This window comes from Ornithorhynchus anatinus, chromosome 1 (assembly GCF_004115215.2).
Source record: "Ornithorhynchus anatinus isolate Pmale09 chromosome 1, mOrnAna1.pri.v4, whole genome shotgun sequence".
Classification (NCBI taxonomy): domain Eukaryota; kingdom Metazoa; phylum Chordata; class Mammalia; order Monotremata; family Ornithorhynchidae; genus Ornithorhynchus; species Ornithorhynchus anatinus.
The window spans coordinates 79,995,888-80,015,040 of NC_041728.1; positions in this window are offsets into that span (position 1 = coordinate 79,995,888).

Below are 19,153 nucleotides of genomic sequence, written 5' to 3' on the forward strand. Positions count from 1 at the left end.
CAAGAGTGATACAGAAGGGAGAGGAAGTAGGGGGAAATGAGGGCTTAGTCAGAAGAAACATCTTGGAGAAGTGATTTTAATAAGCCTTTGACGGTGGAAAGAGTGATGGTCTGTTTGATATGAAAGGGGAGGTAGCTAGAGGCGAGCGGCTGACATAGATGAGGATCGGTGGTGACATATGTGAGATCAGGGTACAGTGAGTACATTGGTATTAGTGGAACAAAGTCATCCTGCTGGATTTTTAGTAGAAAATCACTGAGGTAAGATGTGGAGTTGGATGGGCAACCACGGGCGGTTCATGTGGAGAGGGAAAACATAGACTGAACATATTTTATAAAAATGACTGGGGAAGCAAAATCAAGTATGGTATTGCAGTTATCCCCAGGATTTTTTTTTAATCCAGAGGAACTTGCCAAATGTGTAGAGGAAGGTAGAATCATCAGGATCTAGAGACATTAGCTGTAAATTATAAAGAGTTACAGACCAATCAACAGTTGTGAACAAGTTATGAATCTGCTGCTTCATATCCTTCTGCTTATTTTGGATGCTGGATAGGTGAATTGAGAGGCATCATGGACTAATGGAAAGAGGATGGGATTCAATTCTAAGTCCAGTTCTGCCTTGTAGGGACTTGAATAAGTTATTATGTCAATCACTGGTATTCATTAAGCACTTACTTTATACAGAGCACTGTACTAAGTGCTTTGGAGAGTAAAATACAACAAAATTAGCAGACCCTTTCCCTGCCCGCAACCTGTGTGTGCCTGTGGTTACTCATCTGAAAAGTGGGGTATCTGCTTCTCCTTCCTCTTAGATCATGAGTCCTGTGTGGAATAGAGAGTGTGTCTGATATGATTATGTATTCCAGCACATAGTTCATTGCCCAGGAAATATAGTTATATTTTAATAACTATGACAGAGAAGCAGTGTGGCTTTAGTGACTACAATCTGGGCCTGGGAGTCAGAAGGACCTAATCTCAGCCCCACTACTTACTTTGGGCTAGTCACTTCCCTTTTCTGTGACTCAGTTACCTCATCTATAAATAGGGGATTAAGACTGTGAACCCCAAGCAGGAAGGGAACTGTGTCCAATCCAATTTGCTTGTATTCATCCCATTGCTTAGTACAGTGCCTGGCACAAAGTAAGCACTTAAAAAAAGTCATAATTATTATCATGATGATGGACAAATATATATGAATTTATATACATATACATTTGTAATTCATTTTCTAAAATAACAGTATTCAACTATAACATTCTATCAGTGTATGTTTGTGGCCAAACACAGATGTGTTCACAAAAAATCCTGCTAACGTGCAATTAAGGAAAGATTCTTAAGACTTTTATTGTGAAAATGAGTTTATAACTATTTAATAAATGGCATAGATCATGTATGAATTGCAACAACAAAAGAAATGGAAGACAGTGGCTTTGATATTTTCCAAAACTGTAATTCATGTTTTAAAGATAAAACTTGTGTTTTTCCTTTCAATCAAAATTTTGTTTGAGTAATGGCAACTTTTCTGGCTTAAAAATATGTCTCTAGCTATTTTAAATGTTCTGTGTGCCAGCCGCTAAATCTACCATATCTTTTTATGCCTGGATAATGACATAACAGGATTTACTCAAAATGAAATGAAAAATAAGTTCCATCCCATAAATAAGTTGGGACATATATATAATGGTTTACATTCATTCTACAGTTTTGTTGTTTTTTTCGGTTTATTTTGTCATTTCATTTCCTGTATTGACAAAGCACCCTTAGGAAACCAAAGCCTAAACGGATAAATTTTGAGGCTTTGGTCCCCAATTTAAGGTTTCTGTTCCCAGTTCCATCACTGTCTTCCTCCAAAACTGTTTTAAGATATATGTTAGATTAACAAGGGACAGTTGTTAGATTTAGAAGTTCCTTTAAACTATCTTTTCAATCAGTTCATCAATGGCATTTATTGAGCTCTTACTATGTGTAGGCACTGTACTAAGCACTTGTGCAAATACAATACAATTAGCATTCACATTCCCCTCCCATAACGAGTTAAATGTCTTATGAGTTTATGAAGTAATATCACATCTCAGGAGTTGTCTTTTGTAGACAAAATAAATGTAGTAAAACCAAACACCATTAGTTACACCTCTAAAACAGATTGTCAGACCATTTGGAGGCCTTTCTATTTTTTTTTCTTTCTTAGAGGTCTTTTCTTACAGTCTAGAGGCCTTTCTTCTTTTTAAGGTCTCCTGTTTAATTGTATCTTCTCACACTTTAGAGGGAGATCCACTCTTTTTGGCCAGTACAGTCAAACACTGATGGCCCAGAGCAAGCAAATTCAGGTCCATGGAAGGTGTAAACTATCTCCTTTATTTGTTTACAGAACATTCACTCTACAGAGTTGGAAGACAGGTATTTTAAAGGAGTCTAGAGGGAGAGAGGGCTGGTAGATCTTTGCTTTATGTAGTAAGTATTAATTGACAATCTTCTCTGCTGTGATCATCCTACTAGACACTTGTGAGTGAAAGGCATAGTTCCTACAGTTTGTAAGAGTTCAATCTTTTTTACTCATAGTTCAGTCTCTTTATCACTCACCTCAAATCCCTCCCTCTTTCGAGACAAGGTGATTATACTGACTGGAAGAAGCAACTGGAAATATTGCAGAGAAAGGAAGGTTTCATAGGTGCCTGACACTTTGGGGACATGGGAGAAAATGAGAAGTACACATCCTCCTGCTAATCTCTACTGCCATATGCTCCCCAATCCAAAGGTTCCCTAGGCTTCTAGTACTCCAAGCCTCCACCTTTATTCATTTATTCAATCTTTGTGGAAGCAGAATTAATGTCAAATGTCATAGAGCAGGCTTTTCTGTAAGGGATAAACTGGCATCCTATGGCTGGTTAGCCATAGCTGACTTTTCTTGGATTCAGATATGGTTCTTGAACATAGGGGTCCACTCCATTGTAGGAGGTGGTAATCCCACTAGCATCAATAGTTGTCTGGAAACATTTTGACTACTCCCATCCCTTTGAACCAAAGAAGGCCCAAGATGGAATCAAGATGGCAGCTATATGCCTTTTTCTTTAACAGCAAGGTGTAGTTCCACACACCCAGGCACTGGTGAGATTCTCACTGTCCTCACTAGGTCATAGAAGGAATGCTTTATGCAAGTTGCCTTGAAGCTGGATTTCAGGCCAGTCCTGCTAATTAGACAATCAATCATTTTATTCGGCACTTACTGTGCGCAGAGCACTGTACAAAGCACTTGCCAGAGAGTTGGTAGACACAGAGAGTTGGTAGTCATGTTCCTACTCACAGTGAGTTTACAGACTAGAAAGGAAGACAGACAGATGCATGCATGATTTGACAATAAAATCAGGAGTGGGTTAGGGAAATGGCTATACTCCTACATGTGGCTAGATAAAATATGCAGTTGTTTCCCCCCAATCTGCAACTATATAATCAGGTTTACAAAGCCTCAAATGACTTTACTTTTGAAAAATATCTGATGACAAAGTATTATTATTTGATATAATTAAATTTAAGTCAGTTCAAATGGCAGTTAACATTATTCCAGATGGCTTGATAACCTCCACATATGTTTCAATATTCAATCTATAGTTCTATCATTGATTTCAAATAACTCTATATAAGGGTTAAATTTTGATGGGTCGATCATCAAATATAGGGAAATACTTCAAAAGACTGAAATGGTTCTGTCACAGTCTTCATATTCATCATATATTTTTAAATACAAAAGAAAGATTTACTGTAACTGCTGTTATATTCGCATTTAACAAGGATTTACTATATGCTAGTAGTGTAAAGTGACTATGTCACTGAAGAATAGTCATCTAAAATAAAAAGCATTTTCTCTGCTCCTATGATTCAGAAATCATAGGAGATTTTAGTGTTTCATTTTCAACAAGAGTTAGAGCTAAAAGCCTGGTTTCATATGTCTACAAATTCCTGAGCTAATACTGAATACCTGGCATGTTTTAATCAATTGTATATCTAGCAACACTAGGAAATCATAAATGAAAATAAATAAAAACTGAAGCTATTTTTAAAATGAGAGTAAAAATGTTTCAATAAAAACTAAATGCAACTTGCTAAAGCAAAGAGGAAAACTAAATATTCAGCTGCAAGATGAAATAAAATTACAAAAAACCAAACAGCAATTGACCATATGCCATATTTAAAACAACCCAATTAGAAAAACCCCTAAACATAGAATTACACATAAGTGTCAGATGCAAAGCATTGAATTAGGTAGCTATAAAAAAATATAGTTAATATATCACTGGGATTTTAAGGAATATTTTAGGGTGATTATGTGCTGCACAGAGGCTCCCTGATGAAAAACTGAAACTGTAACCATCAGTTTCTCAATGATGGTCTAGTACAGTGGCTTTTCAGCAGGAAAGAACTATGTTGAAAAATGAAACTAGGCCATAGTTTACTGAATTTAGTACTCTCAAATTAGCACCCCATGGAGGCTGCCCATCACCACCATCATCATCATTGGTATTTAATGAGTGCTTATGGTGTGCAGAGCACTGTACTAAATATTTGGGAAAATAAAATGACTACAGATTTGGCAAATACGTTCCCTGCCCGTGAATTTACAGTCTAAAGTGGAAGAAAGATATTAACATAAATAAATAATTTATAACATAATTCAAAGATATGCACATAAGTGCTGAAGAGTTGAGGTTAGGACATTTATCAAATGTCCACAGGTCACAAGTCCTAGTTCATAGATAACACAGATGGGAGAGGATGCCAGGGAAAAGAGGGCTTAATTAGAGAAAGTCTCTAGGAGGAGATGTGACTGTAATAATGTTTTGGGGGAACCTGTATCTAAAAGTAAACTTTAGAGAATAGGTAACTTTAAAGTAGAACACAGTGAACAGTTCTCATGGTGGAGAGGTTCTGTTCCCTCTTCCTTTAGCAGCTAGAGTGAGATCCTTGCCAATTTTATTCATCATTAATTCAATCATATTTATTGAGCACTTATTGTGTGCAGAGCACTGTATTAAATTCTTGGAAAGAATAATTCAGCAATAAAGAGAGACAATCCCTGCCCACACCGGGTTTACAGTCTAGAAGGGGGGAGATAGACATCAAAACAAGTAAACAGGTATCAATATGAATAAATAGAAATACAGATACGTACATATATACCCAAGTTCTGTGGGGCGGGGAGAGGGAGATAAAGCAAGGGAGCGAGTCGGAAAGACGCCGAAAGGAGGGGGAGCTGAGGAAAAGGCATCTTAGTCTGGGAAGGCTTCTTGGAAGAGGTGAGCCTTCAGTAGAGCTTTGAAGAGGGGAAGTATGATTGGTGGATTTGAGAAGGTAGGTTGTTCCAGGCCAGAACAACCTGGCCTGGGTTGTTAGGATAGGACGTGGGCCAGGGGTCATTGGTGGGACAGGTGAGAACGGGGCACAATAAGAAGGTTGGCACCAAAGGAGTGGAGTGTGTGGGCTGGAATGTGGAAGGGGAGAAGGGATTTTAATAGTGCCTGACTAGGATATTACCTTTCAGGTCAACTGGGATCCAGAGAAGATGACTGAAAGTTTTTGCAGTGGTAGAACCACTGGTAAAACACTTCTTTGCTCTGGTAAAATGCTCCATTCCTGCTCAACCAAATACATTGAAAACACCTAAAAAATCTAGCTGAAACTGAGAAATAGCAAGTCTCCTTTGGATAGACAATCACCATCACAAAATCATGATAACATTCATCTTCAAAATCCCCTTAGCAGTGATGAAGGGTGATTATTTCCTTATTGCAAAATGCAGTATTTGAAACACGGAAAGCTGGCGCTCAAATTCAGGCCTTCTATATCAACCATATTACACTGCTCTTTTTGTCAGCATTAAAGAGTTGTTAAAAATTCACAGATATAAATTGTTGAAAAGTTTTTATCTTTATTCCAGTCAGGAAAAATGGGGATTCAATACCTGTACTCCCCTACTTAGACTGTGAGTCCCATTTGGTTCAGGGACTGGTTCTAAACTCATTATATTGATACTACCTCAGTGCTTAGTACAGTATATGGCACATCATAAAAGCTTAGCAAATACCATGATTATTCTCATTATTATTAGCTGTAGTAGTAGTAATAATAAAAAATACGGTATTTGTTAAGCACTTTCTAGGACACTGTACTAAGTGCTCAGGGGATAGAAGTTGTAGTTGTAGTAATCATACCAGAACTAAAAAAGAAGTAATACCAGTAGTACTCCAGAAAAAATTAGGGCCAGGAGCATAGATATCTCAAATTGGCTCTGGTTTGGGAGGTCCAAGTGAATATAGGGTGTCATGTGGAAAGGGCTAGTAAAAATGTTTGACAGGGCATTGTCCTCAGGGTTAGTGTCTTTCTTGCAGTTATGTGCAGCTTATGGAGCAGCCTAAGGGGAAGGATCCATATCTCATTTGAGAAACTAGCTGAGAAAATGTTTCAGATTTAGCAAAGAGGTGAAATGAGGAGAAGCAGTATGGCTTAGTGGAAAGAGCCCGGGCTTGAGAGTCAGAGGTCATGGGTTCTAATCCTGGATCCATCACTTGTCGGCTGTGTGACTTTAAGCAAGTCACTTTACTTCTTTGGGCCTCAGTTACCTCAGCTGTAAAATGGGGATTAAGACCATTAGCCCCATGTGGGAAAATCTGATTCCCTTATATCTACTTCAGAGCTTAGAACAGTGCTTGGCACATAGTAAGCACTTAACAAATACCATTCTTATTATTATGCAGGTAAGATAGTGGAATCTGACTTGGAGTTCTGTCTATTCTAAAAATTGTTTTGCAAGGAGAAAAAGAAGGTACTTATAAGGTGATCAGTCAATGAACCAATGGTATTTATTGAGCCATTCCTGAATGCAGAGCATTGAATTAAGCACTTAGAAGAATACAAAGGATACAGTACAACAGAGTTGGTATACATGCTTCCTGCCCATAGGAGTTCATAACCTAGAGGGGAAGATAGAAATGAAAATAAATTACAGGTATGTACATAAGTACTGTAGAGCTGAGATTGGGATGAATATCATCATGCACTTAAAGTTACAGATCCAAAGACATAGGCAATGCAGACGAGAGAGAGTTTTTGCCAATATCAGTTTCTTCATAGACCTTAAATTGCTTGATTTTTTTTTTTTTTTTTTTAGACTCATGATTATCAGCATTGGACTAGCACTTGCATTTAGCAAGACAAACCCTTGATACTAAGTTTTTCTTTTCCTAAAATGTATAAGGAAATGTTCATGTAATTTCATGTAATTCATGAAATTTCATATGTCAGAAAAGTTTACAGTAAGTAACCTTAGCATATAGAACAGTGATTTTTGTAAAGCAACAGAAAGAATTTAGTGTAAAGAGCACTGTCTTGGGAGAAAGAGGTTGTGAGTTCTAATCCCGGATCTGCCACTTGACAGCTGTGTGACTTTGGGCAAGTTATTTAACTTCTCTGTGCCTCAGTTAACTCATCTGTAAAATGGGGATTAAGACTGTGAGCCCCATGTGGAACAACCTGATAACCTTGTATCTATCCCAGTGCTTAGAAAAGTGCTTAGCACAGAGTAAGTGCTTAACAAATGCCATCATTATAATTATTATGATAAAGATTATTATTTTATATACTAGAGATCTCCAGTTAGTGAGGAGAAAATACAAGTGTAATAATAATCTTTACATCAAACACTATAACTTGGATTTACCACACATTAAAATTATCATAGATGTAGAAATATTTTTTAGAACATCTGGAACCAAACATAAAATACTGTTTTAAAATATATTATAATATAAGTACACAATGATTAATTTTAATTTGCATTTGTTCTGTAAGTTTATAACAATAATAATAATGTTGGTATTTGTTAAGCGCTTACTATGTGCCAAGCACTGTTCTAAGTGCTGGGAGAGATACAGGGTAATCAGGTTGTCCCACGTGAGGCTCACAGTTAATCCCCATTTTACAGATGAGGTAACTGAGACACAGAGAAGTTAAGTGACTTGCCCACAGTCACACAGCTGACAAGTGGCAGAGCCAGAAGTCGAACCCATCACCTCTGACACCGAAGCCCAGGCTCTTTCCACTGAGCCACACTGCTTCAGTGAAACTTATAGAAAACTTATTCCTGAATTGGTAGTCTAAATACTTTTGAAAGTCTTGAAGATTGTAACTGAAAACTTCGAAGACTGGGGGATAGGGAGGCTGACTTTGAGGGGTGGTGGACAAAGGAAGGAGGTGGGTATAATCCATAGTGTGTGTGAAAAGGGAGTCAGGGTGGGAGTCTTCCCACCTAGGAAGGAGGTAGCTTAATATTTTTCTATCCATCTGAGTCTTTGAACTTATGAGAATTATGCAGCATGACAGGGACTATGAATGTAGATTGAAGTATGGATATTCATATTTAATAAAACAGATTTTCAAGCTAATGAAGGCCTAGGATTTCATTGTCTCTGAAATAAAAATCAAAGTTATTTATGGTGTCTCATACCATGCAGGGAAACATTTTGTGTTATGAAAGTTCAAAGTTATGATTTTTGAGTTATGTGAGGAAAAAATGGATACTCTGGTGCAAAAATATCAGTCAGTAGAAACAATATTGCCAAAAGTAAACATTCTCAAAATAATTTAGAATTGCTATATTTGATACATAAGAAAATGTAATATGTTCAGAAACCCACAAATCACTTTTGAAGATAGTACAGTGGTTTAGCTTGACAGCATAATTCAACATAATCGAAGCTCTGGTGATAAAAGAACCATATTACTTCCCACAGCAACTTTTTATTTATTGTAAGAAATAGACATATTGCTCAATGACCTAGACAGCAAAATACTAGGTTTCTAGCTTTACTTCTATTTCAAAGCCCCACAAATACTTTTTACTTTACTGTTTTTATAGTTGAATATATGCATACTGAGTAGTCACATTCTACAAGGTGGTATGCAGAACATAGGGACTGTGTAGAAGAGGAAGATAGAGCTGACACCTCAACATCTCTACGTGGATGATTCCCAAACCTAACCTCTCCAGCCCTAAACTCTTGTCTGCAGTCTCGTATTCCTCCTATTTTCAGGACATCTCTGCTTAGCTGTCTCACTAACGTGTCCAAAACAAAACTCTCCATCTTCTCATAACCTTGGAATTGTCCTCGTCTCATTTATTTCGACTCACACATTCATTCTGTTACAAAATCTTGTCATTTCTACCTTCACAACATTCTAGAATACTCCATTTTCTACACCATTCAGGCTGATCCAAGTACTCCTTATTTCCCTCTTTGACTACTGCCTCAATCTCTTCACTGACTTACCTGCATCTCAGCTCTCCTCTTTCCAGTCCCTATTTCACTCTGCTGTCTATTCTACTGAAAATCCTTTCAGTCAGTATCTCTCCACTCCTTAAAATCCTCCAGTCATTGCCTGTCTACCTCACATCAAACAAAAACTCCTGACCGCTGGCTTTAAGGCACTCAATTAGCTCTCTTAACTCGCTAATTTCCTGTTACAACACTTCATCCCTCTAACACTGACCTACTCTCTGTAACTTGATTTTATTTATCCAGCCACTGACTTGTTACCCATGTTCTCCTTTGGACCTGGCACTCCCTTCTCCTCCATATCTGAAGGTCCACCAATCTCTCTTCCTTCAAAACCCTCCTAAAAGCAAATTTCCTCCAAGGACCTTCCCAGACCAGCCCTTCGCTTCCCCTATCTGCCCATTATTCTGAATTGACTCTGACCTTGGCTGTAAGCACTTTAAGCACTTTGACCCTTGTCCCATCCATACAATAATTATGTAAATATTCTTAAATTTTACTGTTTCCCTCATGTCTAATTTATATTCGTTTCTGTTTCCTCCTGTACAATATATGATCTTTGTGGGAAGGTGTTGTTGTTTCTACCATTGCTGTTTTGTTATACTTTCCCAAGCCTTCAGTACACTGCTCTACACACAGTATGCTGTTAATAAATACCATTAATCAATTGATTGAGTATATGGGAAAAATAGATTCTCCATGTCATTCTCATTCTATATTTCATTGTTAGTTGATACAATCTTTCAGGATTGACATGGGATGCCTCTCCAGTACATTTATATCATTTCAGATATCTGAAAGAAATAGGGTTTGTAAACCACCTCGAGCAATCCATTTAGTAAACTGAGTGGACACTGTGATTGAACGATTGACAGAATGTCTCTGCCCCTGGCAAACATTGCTGGCTTCAGGTATCTGAAGCTAACTCCAGGATGGAAGTGCCTCTCTTAAGATTACCTAGAGTCAAGACTAGAGATTATCTCCAAAACACATCTATTAAAGGAGTATATTCCCTCTCAAGAATTTCTACTGATTCTATGCTGGACAAGTGTTGATTGTGTAGATCCAACCCTTCACTGGCAGAGACTAAAAGGTCTAGGTTAACCAACTAATCTCTCTCTCTCTCTCTCTTTCTCTTTCCATATATATAAATGGATACCTCTCTCTCCCTCTCTCTGAACATGTGTCTATAAATATATATATATACACACACACACCTATGTATATGTATGTAATGATCCTCCATGGGATTTGGTACATATAGCTCTCTATGCTGGTTGAAAAAGTTTCCAATAATTAACATCTAACAGGAGCCAACTCGCACCTAATTCTTCAGGTTAGATACAATAGCATTACGTTTTTACTCTTGTAATGTAGGCCTGGGAGAAATAAGAAAATGGGCATCAATATAGAGAGGCAATATTGGCTAATAGAAAGATCATGGGCCTGAGAGTCACAGGACCTGGGTTCAAATCCTAGCTCTTCTACTTGTCTGCTGTGGGATTTTAGGTCACATATGTCATTGTGCCTCACTTACTTTATCTGTAAATTGGGGATTAAGACTCTGAGCCCTACATGTGACCTGAACTGTGTCCAACCTGATTACCTTGTATCTACCTACCTCAGTGCCTAGTGCAATGTTTGGCACATATTAAGTGCTTAATAAATTCCATAAAAGAGTCTTTGCTTTCAGGGTAGATGGAGATTGTTTCTTTAGAAGCCTCAGTTGTAGATCAAAATGATCAGATCAGATACCTCCATGTCCCTCATAGGTTCCCAGTCTAAGTGAGAAGAAAAACAAGTTTTCAATCCCCATTTTACAGATGAGAGAATTCAGGCATAATGAAGTTAAGTGATTTGCCCAAGTTCACCCAGCAGACAAGTTTCAGAACTGGGATTATAATACACATCTTCTGACTCCCAGGCACATGTTAAATGGAATAAAGATTCAGCATGCCTAGGTTGAGATTTAGTATCTGGGAATATTGTCAAATATTTAGAATTTCCCAGTAGCCAAATGTTAAATATTCCTGTTAAATAGACATTTCACACAAATAAAACAGGCTGTTTTCCCAATTTCATTTTAGTACTTTGTTGTTCACAAGGAGCAATCTAATGGGTTATTCAAAAACCTTTTTTATTAGCCTCAATATGGATGATAACTATTTATGTTTAGCAACAAATTTATGGTATCCTGCATGAAAAATTGTTTTTTGGATATTTATTCTGAATGTGTTTTTCTGTCATTTATGTCATTATCCTGTCACTTGATTTCTGCTTAAAATAGTATCTGAACTAAAATTACCTGTCCCAGCAAGCCATATTTTCATAATTTATCTGACATTTTGTACTATTATTTTTAGAGTAGAATTCAGTTAGCCTTATTAATACATGGGCTTGGAGAATATTACCTTATATCTAGTGCAGTGCACTGTACTAAGATCTGGGGAAGAACAACTGCTAAGTGACACATTCCCTGTCTTCAAGGGGTTATAGTTTAAAAGGGAAGAAAGACATTTGATCTGCATGAACTGAATAAATGTATATACATAAGTGCTGCTGATGAAAAAAGTTAGGTACATAATATGATAGTAATGGCTGAGGAATACAATTGATTTGGGTTGCTGGGAATTATTCAGGAAGGCCTGTTTGCAGAGGTGGAATATCAAAATGGCTTTGAAAATGGGAGGGCTTTGGTCTGTCAAATTTAAGGGATAAAGTGTTCTAAACTAGAGGGAACAGACCAGATGGGAAGAAGATGAAAAGAACATATGGTGAGTTGGTGAAGAGCCTTGAAGTCAACTGTGAAGTGTTTTTGCTTCTTACAAAATGACATGCGGAACCAGTGGAGAGTCTAAAGGAGTTAGGAGATTTGTGCAGAGACAGAAACAGAAGCAGACCAAGAGGCCTTGTGGTTCCCCCTGACTTGCTCCCTTTATTCGCCACTTGCCATCATCCCCCAGCACTTATCTATACATCCATAATTTATTTATTTATATTAATGCCTGTCTCCCCGTCTAGACTGTAAGTCTGTTGTGGGCAGAGGATATACACATTAAATTATTGCTCTGTACTTTCCCAAGTGCTTAGTATCTCATTTTAGGCTGTAAACTCCTGGGCAGGGAATGTGTCTGTTACACTGTTATATTGTATTTTTCCAAGCACAGTTTACAGTACCCACAGTAAGCACTCAATAAATATCACTGACTGGCTTCGTGCACTGCTCTGCACACAGTAAAGTGTACAGTAAATATGACTGATTGATTGATACTTCAGAAAGATGATCCTCTAAGCAGTCTGGAATACAGATTAGGGAGGAATGAGACTCAAGTCATGGAAACAATAAGGAGGCTGATTAAATAGCCAAAATAACACCAGAGCTTGTGCTAAAGTGTTACTGTTAGGTGGAGAAGCAGTGAATCTAGGAGAGTCTGTAAGAAGAATTGGGACGATTTCTAGTAGAAGGAATGTGAGAATTAAAGTCCAGGATAATTCTGAGGTAGCGTACTTCTGGGACAGGAAGGATGGTGGTGCTATTTTCTTGGATGGGAAAATTAACAGGAAAAGTATATTTAGAAGGAAAGATGAATACTTCCCTTTTGGACAGATGTTTGAGATGCTGGTGAGATATCCCAGTTGAGAGGAGCTGTGGGAAAAGAGGAGCTGTGGAATTGCAGTTCAGTTGACAGGTCAGGTAGATTTGTGAGTCTTGTGCATTGAGGTTACAATGCACTCATGGAGAGTGTGGTTCGAGTGGGAAGAATAGCAGGCCCAGAACAGAGGATCAGTCTCCACAAGACTCTGTTCAGTGTCTGCTACATTTCCTGTTCTACCCATACTTTCAGTGAATCCATCAGCATTGTAACCTCAATGCACAAGACTCACAAATCTATACTTCCTGCCCTGATTTCTAAACTGAACTGCAAGGGACAGGGGCAGATCTAAGAGAGATTTTGTAGGAAGAACTGGGAGCATTTGGAAGTAGATGAAATGTGAGAGTTGGAAGACAATTAAAGTCCAGAGTGTGGATAGAGTGAGAAGAGTACTCAGTCACCTTGCCCTCATCCTACCTCACCATGCAACTCTCCTATTACAATCTAGTCCACTCACTTCACTCTGCTATTGTTAACCTTCTCACTGTATCTCAATCTCATCTATCTTGCTGCTCTCCCCTCACCCATATCCTGCTTCTGGCCTGGAATGCCCTCCTTCCTCGAATATGACAAACAATTACTCTCCCCTCCTTCAAAGCCTTTATGAGGGCACATTTCCTCCAAGAGGCCTTCCCTGACTAAACTCCCCTTTTTTCTTCTCCCACTTCTTTCTGCATTGCCCTTACTTGCTTTCTTTGTTGATTCTCATTCCCAGCCCAAAGCACTTAGGATCAGTAAGGATCAGTATTCAGAATATATCTGTAATTTATTTATATCAATATCTGTCTCCATGCCTCTAGACAATAATCTCTGTCCCTCTAGACAATAAACTCATACTGGACAGGGAATATGTCTGTTTACTGTTGTACTGCATTCTCCCAAGTGCTTAGTACAGAGCTTTGAACACAGTAAGAACTCAATAAATATGATTGATTGAACAAATGAAAGAGTAATAGACCCAGAACAGAGTTTTATTGAAACTGATTTTCTGTTCTACCCCCTTACAGCCAATGAGCACCAGCTATTTTCCCCTGTATGTCTCATAGCCTACATAGAATCTATGTCCAGAAAGCTAGTGGTATGGGAAAATGCACACAAATATCAGTGGACTAAAGTCAACCGAGGGAGAAAGTGTTGATAATAGACATTAGAAAAGGTAATCCAAATATTAAGACCCTCCCCAAACTGAAAACAAGCTCACTGCTTAATATACTCTAACATCAATTAATCAATCATCCTTTTTGAACACTTATAGAGTGCAGAGCACTGTACTAAGTCCTTGGGAGAGTACAATATAACAGAACTAGTTTGTTGCATGTTGCTCAGTGGAAAGAGCACGGGCTTTGGAGTCAGAGGTGATGGGTTCGAATCCCAGCTCTGCCACTTGTCAGCTGTGTGACTTTGGGCAAGTCACTTAACTTCTCTGTGCCTCGGTTACCTCATCTGTAAAATGGGGATTAATACTGTGAGTCCCATGTGGGACACCTGATTGCCCTGTGTCTACCCCAGTGCTTAGAACAGTGTTCTGCACATAGTAAGTGCTTAACAAATACTAACATTATTATTATTATTATTAGAAGAGTATTAGTTACCATGGGTCTTCTCAGCTACTTTAACTTTATATTAATAGGATCTAACAGTCAGCAGTGTCATTTTGGTAAATGAAGGATAGGTATAGATATAACAACTAACATCTAATGTATACCATCAAGGCACATAATAGCATATACATAACCTTTAGGAGTTTATAAGAGATAAAAATAACTATTTTTAGATCTTTTCTTTTCAGGAAAAAATTGTGAAAGATATGACAGATATAAAGTGAATTGCCTAACTGAGGTTAAGGGAAAGAGAAAGGCATAGTGGGAAAACCATAGGATTGGAGCCAGGAAAATCAAGTTTTAGTACCAGCTCTGACATTGACACTTAACCAAATTGTGACTCAGTTTCCTCGTCTATAAATTAGGGATAGAGATGCTACCTGTTCCTACCTCCCTGTGTGTGAGTCACACTGTGATAGGAACTAATTCTAATGTGGTTATATCTATCCCAACATTAAGTACAATGCATTAGCAAAATAGCAACGTTTACTAAATATCATTTTTACTACTATTGGTCATGAATCTATGATTCTAATTTCCTTTCCAATGTTATGAAAATGCTATATTTAAGGAATAATCCATTGTTAACTTTTCTACATATATTAGCCTCAACATTTAATGTTAAGAGATGAGCTAAAAGATAGTATGTTTTTAATTTAAAGTTTCATATTAAATTGCTTCCATTTTTCTATCTTAAAGGAATGAGAAACAGAAAAAATAATAATCTTCTTAGTCCTACACCCATGAATGGTTCTAAATTCCCTTTTAATTAACAGTATACTATTTGATCATCATTTACCTGCACAGTGTGTGACTTAGATAATGCACTTGGACACTTAAGGTGTACTTTCTTGCCTATGATAAACATACAATTTCCAAAAGCCAGTAAGTTTTTTTAACTTTAATCTATAGAAGATTTTCTTCCCCAAATTATTTTAACCCTTCAGTCAACTTTACTTGAGCTTTTGATTTCATAAAGAAGAGTACATAAATTTTTCCCATGTTTACCTTCAAATAGTAAATCATTAGGAAATACCAAATAATAAAATATAATTTTTCTTAGAAACTCTTGGTTTCACTTTCAATTAATGATGTGATAATTGACAATTGATAAATTGATTTTTTTTTGGTTAAAAAATACTCTAAGTAGTGACCTGCACCACATATTAGTAAGATTCATTTAGTAAATGATCTTACTAGCTCTGAGGTTCCTTTGGAATCTCATTTCATCCTGCATTTAGAACATTTCTACATGGATGTCCAGGTGGCACCTCAAGCCCTGCATGTCCAAAATTGATCAATTTACTGAGTGCTAACTGTGGACAGGGTAATGATAATAGAAATTATGATATTTTTTAAGTGCTATGTGCCAAACACTGTTCTAAGCACTAAGGTAGATACATGGTAATCAGGTTGCCCCACATGGGGCTCACAGTATTAATCCCCATTTTACAGATGAGGGAACTGAGACACAGAGAAGTTAAGTGACTTGCGCAAGGTCACACAACAGACAAGTGCTATACTAAGTGCTTGGGAGACCATTCATTCATTCATTCAATAGTATTTATTGAGCGCTTACTATGTGCAGAGCACTGTACTAAGCACTTGGAATGTATAATTCGGCAACAGATACAACACAGAAATATAGCACAGTCCCCGCCCACTGTGAGCTTAGTTTAGATGGAGAGAGAGAGACATTAATATAAATTAATAAATTATGGGTATGTGCATAAGTGATGTGAGGCTGTGAAGGGAGAGCTGAATAAAGGGAGCACGTCAGGGTAATACAGAAGAGAGTGGGAAAATTAGGGAATGCATTGGAAGAGATGTACCTTTGATAAGGCTTTGAAGATGGGGAGAAAAATTGTCTGTGGAATATGAAAAAGGAGGGAGTTCTAGTCCAGAGTTAGGACATGCGCAAGAAGTTGTCAGCAAGATAGAGCAGATCGAAGTACAGTGAGCAAGTTGGCATTAGATAAGCAAATTGTGTGGGCTGGGTTATGGTAAGAAAGTAACGAGCTGAGGTAGGAGGGGGCAAGGTGGTTGAGTGCTTTAAATCCTCTGGTAAGAAATTTCTGTTTGATGAGGACAACCACTGTTGTTCTTGAAGAGTAGGGAAACATGCACTGAACATATCTGTAGAAAAATGATCCATGCATCAGAGTGAGGTATGGACTGGAGTGGGGAGAGACAGGAGACAGGAAGGTCAGTAAGGAGGCTCATGCAGTAATTAAGGCAGGCTAGATAAGTGCTTGGATTAACGGAGTAGCAGTTTGAATGGAGAGGAAAGGGCAGATTTTAGTGATGTTGTAAAGGTTAGTGATAGATTGAATGTGTGGGTTGAATGAGAGGCAGGAGTCAAGGATAATGCCAAGGTTACTAGCTTGTGAGACAGAAAGAATGGTGGTGCTGTCCAAAGTGATGGGGAGGACAGGGTTTGGGTGGGAAGATGAGGAGTTCTATTTTAGACAAGTTAAACTTGAGGTGTCAGCAGGCATCCAACTAGAGATGACATGAAGGCAAAGGAAATATGAAACTGTGGAAAGGAGAGACATCAGGGCTGGAGATGTAGATTGGGGAATCATCTTTATAGATATGGCATTTTATTCTCCCAACTGTTTAGTACATGGTCCTGCAATCAATCAGTCACACTGAACAGTATTTATTGAATGCTTAAGTATTCAGTAGCACAGTTGTTTATCTAGAGAGGATTTAGGAAACATTGTGCAGAAGAGCAAAACATAATGATATGCATGGATAATAGTACAGTTTAATTATGAATTAATGATATAAAGTTAATACTGCACTTACAAAGTCATTTTCTAATGGGACTACTGCTGTTGCGTCCATTCACATGCCTCACTCCCCAACCCTATCCTGCTCCTGCTTCCACTCCACTTCCTTGTACTTTCTCAGTGCTGAGCTCATGCAGGGCTTGTGGCAATGCTGAGGCATTGAGTTGTTGGCTAGCTCCTGGGAATGACATTGCAAGCAGGAGAGCCTGATCATCACGGTTTCCCTTGCCTCGAGAGAGGATTGGGGTTTGGGTTAGAATTCCCCTTCATCTCCCACACCACTATTACCACCACCACTACCACCATCCATCTATCCACCAGGGCAAACTAATACCCTTTCTGTATCAGCATTTTGAGGTAAAGCACTACTGCTGACTGGGGCACGACTTGGTAGTAGTAAGAACTAGTAGTAAGTAGTAAGTAACCAGTAGTAAGAACTAGGAAGAGCAACATTACCTAGGGAAAAAGCAGAGGCCTGGGAGTTGGGGGTCCTGGGTTTTAATCCTAGTTTTTCCAATTACCTGTTGTGTGACCTTGGGCAATTTACTGAATTCCTCCATATCTCAGTTCCCTCCTCTGTAAAACAGGAGTTGAATCGTACTGTATGCAGAGCACCCTAATAAGCACTTGTAAAGTATAATACAGCAATAAAGAGAGACAATCCCAGCCCTGGAAGGGTGAATACCTTTTCTCCTTCCTTTTTAGATTGTGAGTCCCTTGTGGAACCTGATTATATTTACCCCAGCACTTGGTGCTATGCTTGGCATAAAGTCAGCCCGTAACAAATATCATTAATGTTATTATTATTCCTCAGGCTAATGCCCAATCCCTGTAGAAACCATGAATATCATAGATCCTCCTGTCCACCCGGAAGCTTTGAGTTTTCTGTTCATCTCAACTATTATAGAGGTTGCAACGAAAAGTGTGACTTGTTTTGTAATATTTTGTGTGGGAGTATGGGAGGGTGGTGTTGATTTGTATTTGATTTCAATACCTAAGCACAGTGTCATTTGAATCTTGAGTTTTCTAAAAATAAGAGGGAATCATTTTACCTGATCACAAACATCATTGCCTCTAAGAGAAGTCCAGGTTGATGTAAATCAACTGACTGGCCAGTATGGTGTGTTCTGGCAGAGGGCATCACCTCCAGTTATAGCCTGTGAATAATGTGCCTATTACAAATTTGTACTTCTCCAGACACAGAGTACCTAGGAATCAATCAGTAGGATTTTCTGAGCTTCTAATGAACAGAGCTCTAGGCTAAAAATGTAGATTCAGTGTATGTTCTGCCTCTTGTGTGTTGCATGACCTTGGGCTAGTCACTTAACTTCTTTGTTCTTCAGTTCCCTCATCTGTAAAATGGGGATTAAGACTGTGAGTCCTATGTGGAACAGGGCCTGTGTCCAGTCTGGTTATCTTGTTTCTACCGTAGCATTTAGTACCACTTCCTGGCATATACTATGTGTTCAATAAACACCATGTAAAATATAAAGCACAGAGAAATAAGCACTGAGGTCATTCTTAGGTTACTGGAGAGATATTTGGAGATCATTGGTTATATATTCCGAATTCTCAGGGTGATACCAAGAGAACAACTATCATCCAACTCTTCTAAACATCCAGTTGCCACTGTTTGAGACATAAAGTCCAGTGGATAGAAATTAGTTAGGCACTGCTGCTAGTATTTAAGTTTTCTTTCACCTGACATTTGAATTTCATTCAATCACTCTCAGCACATTTTACCAATGTGAACGCTGGAAATTCAGTTTTGCTAAATTA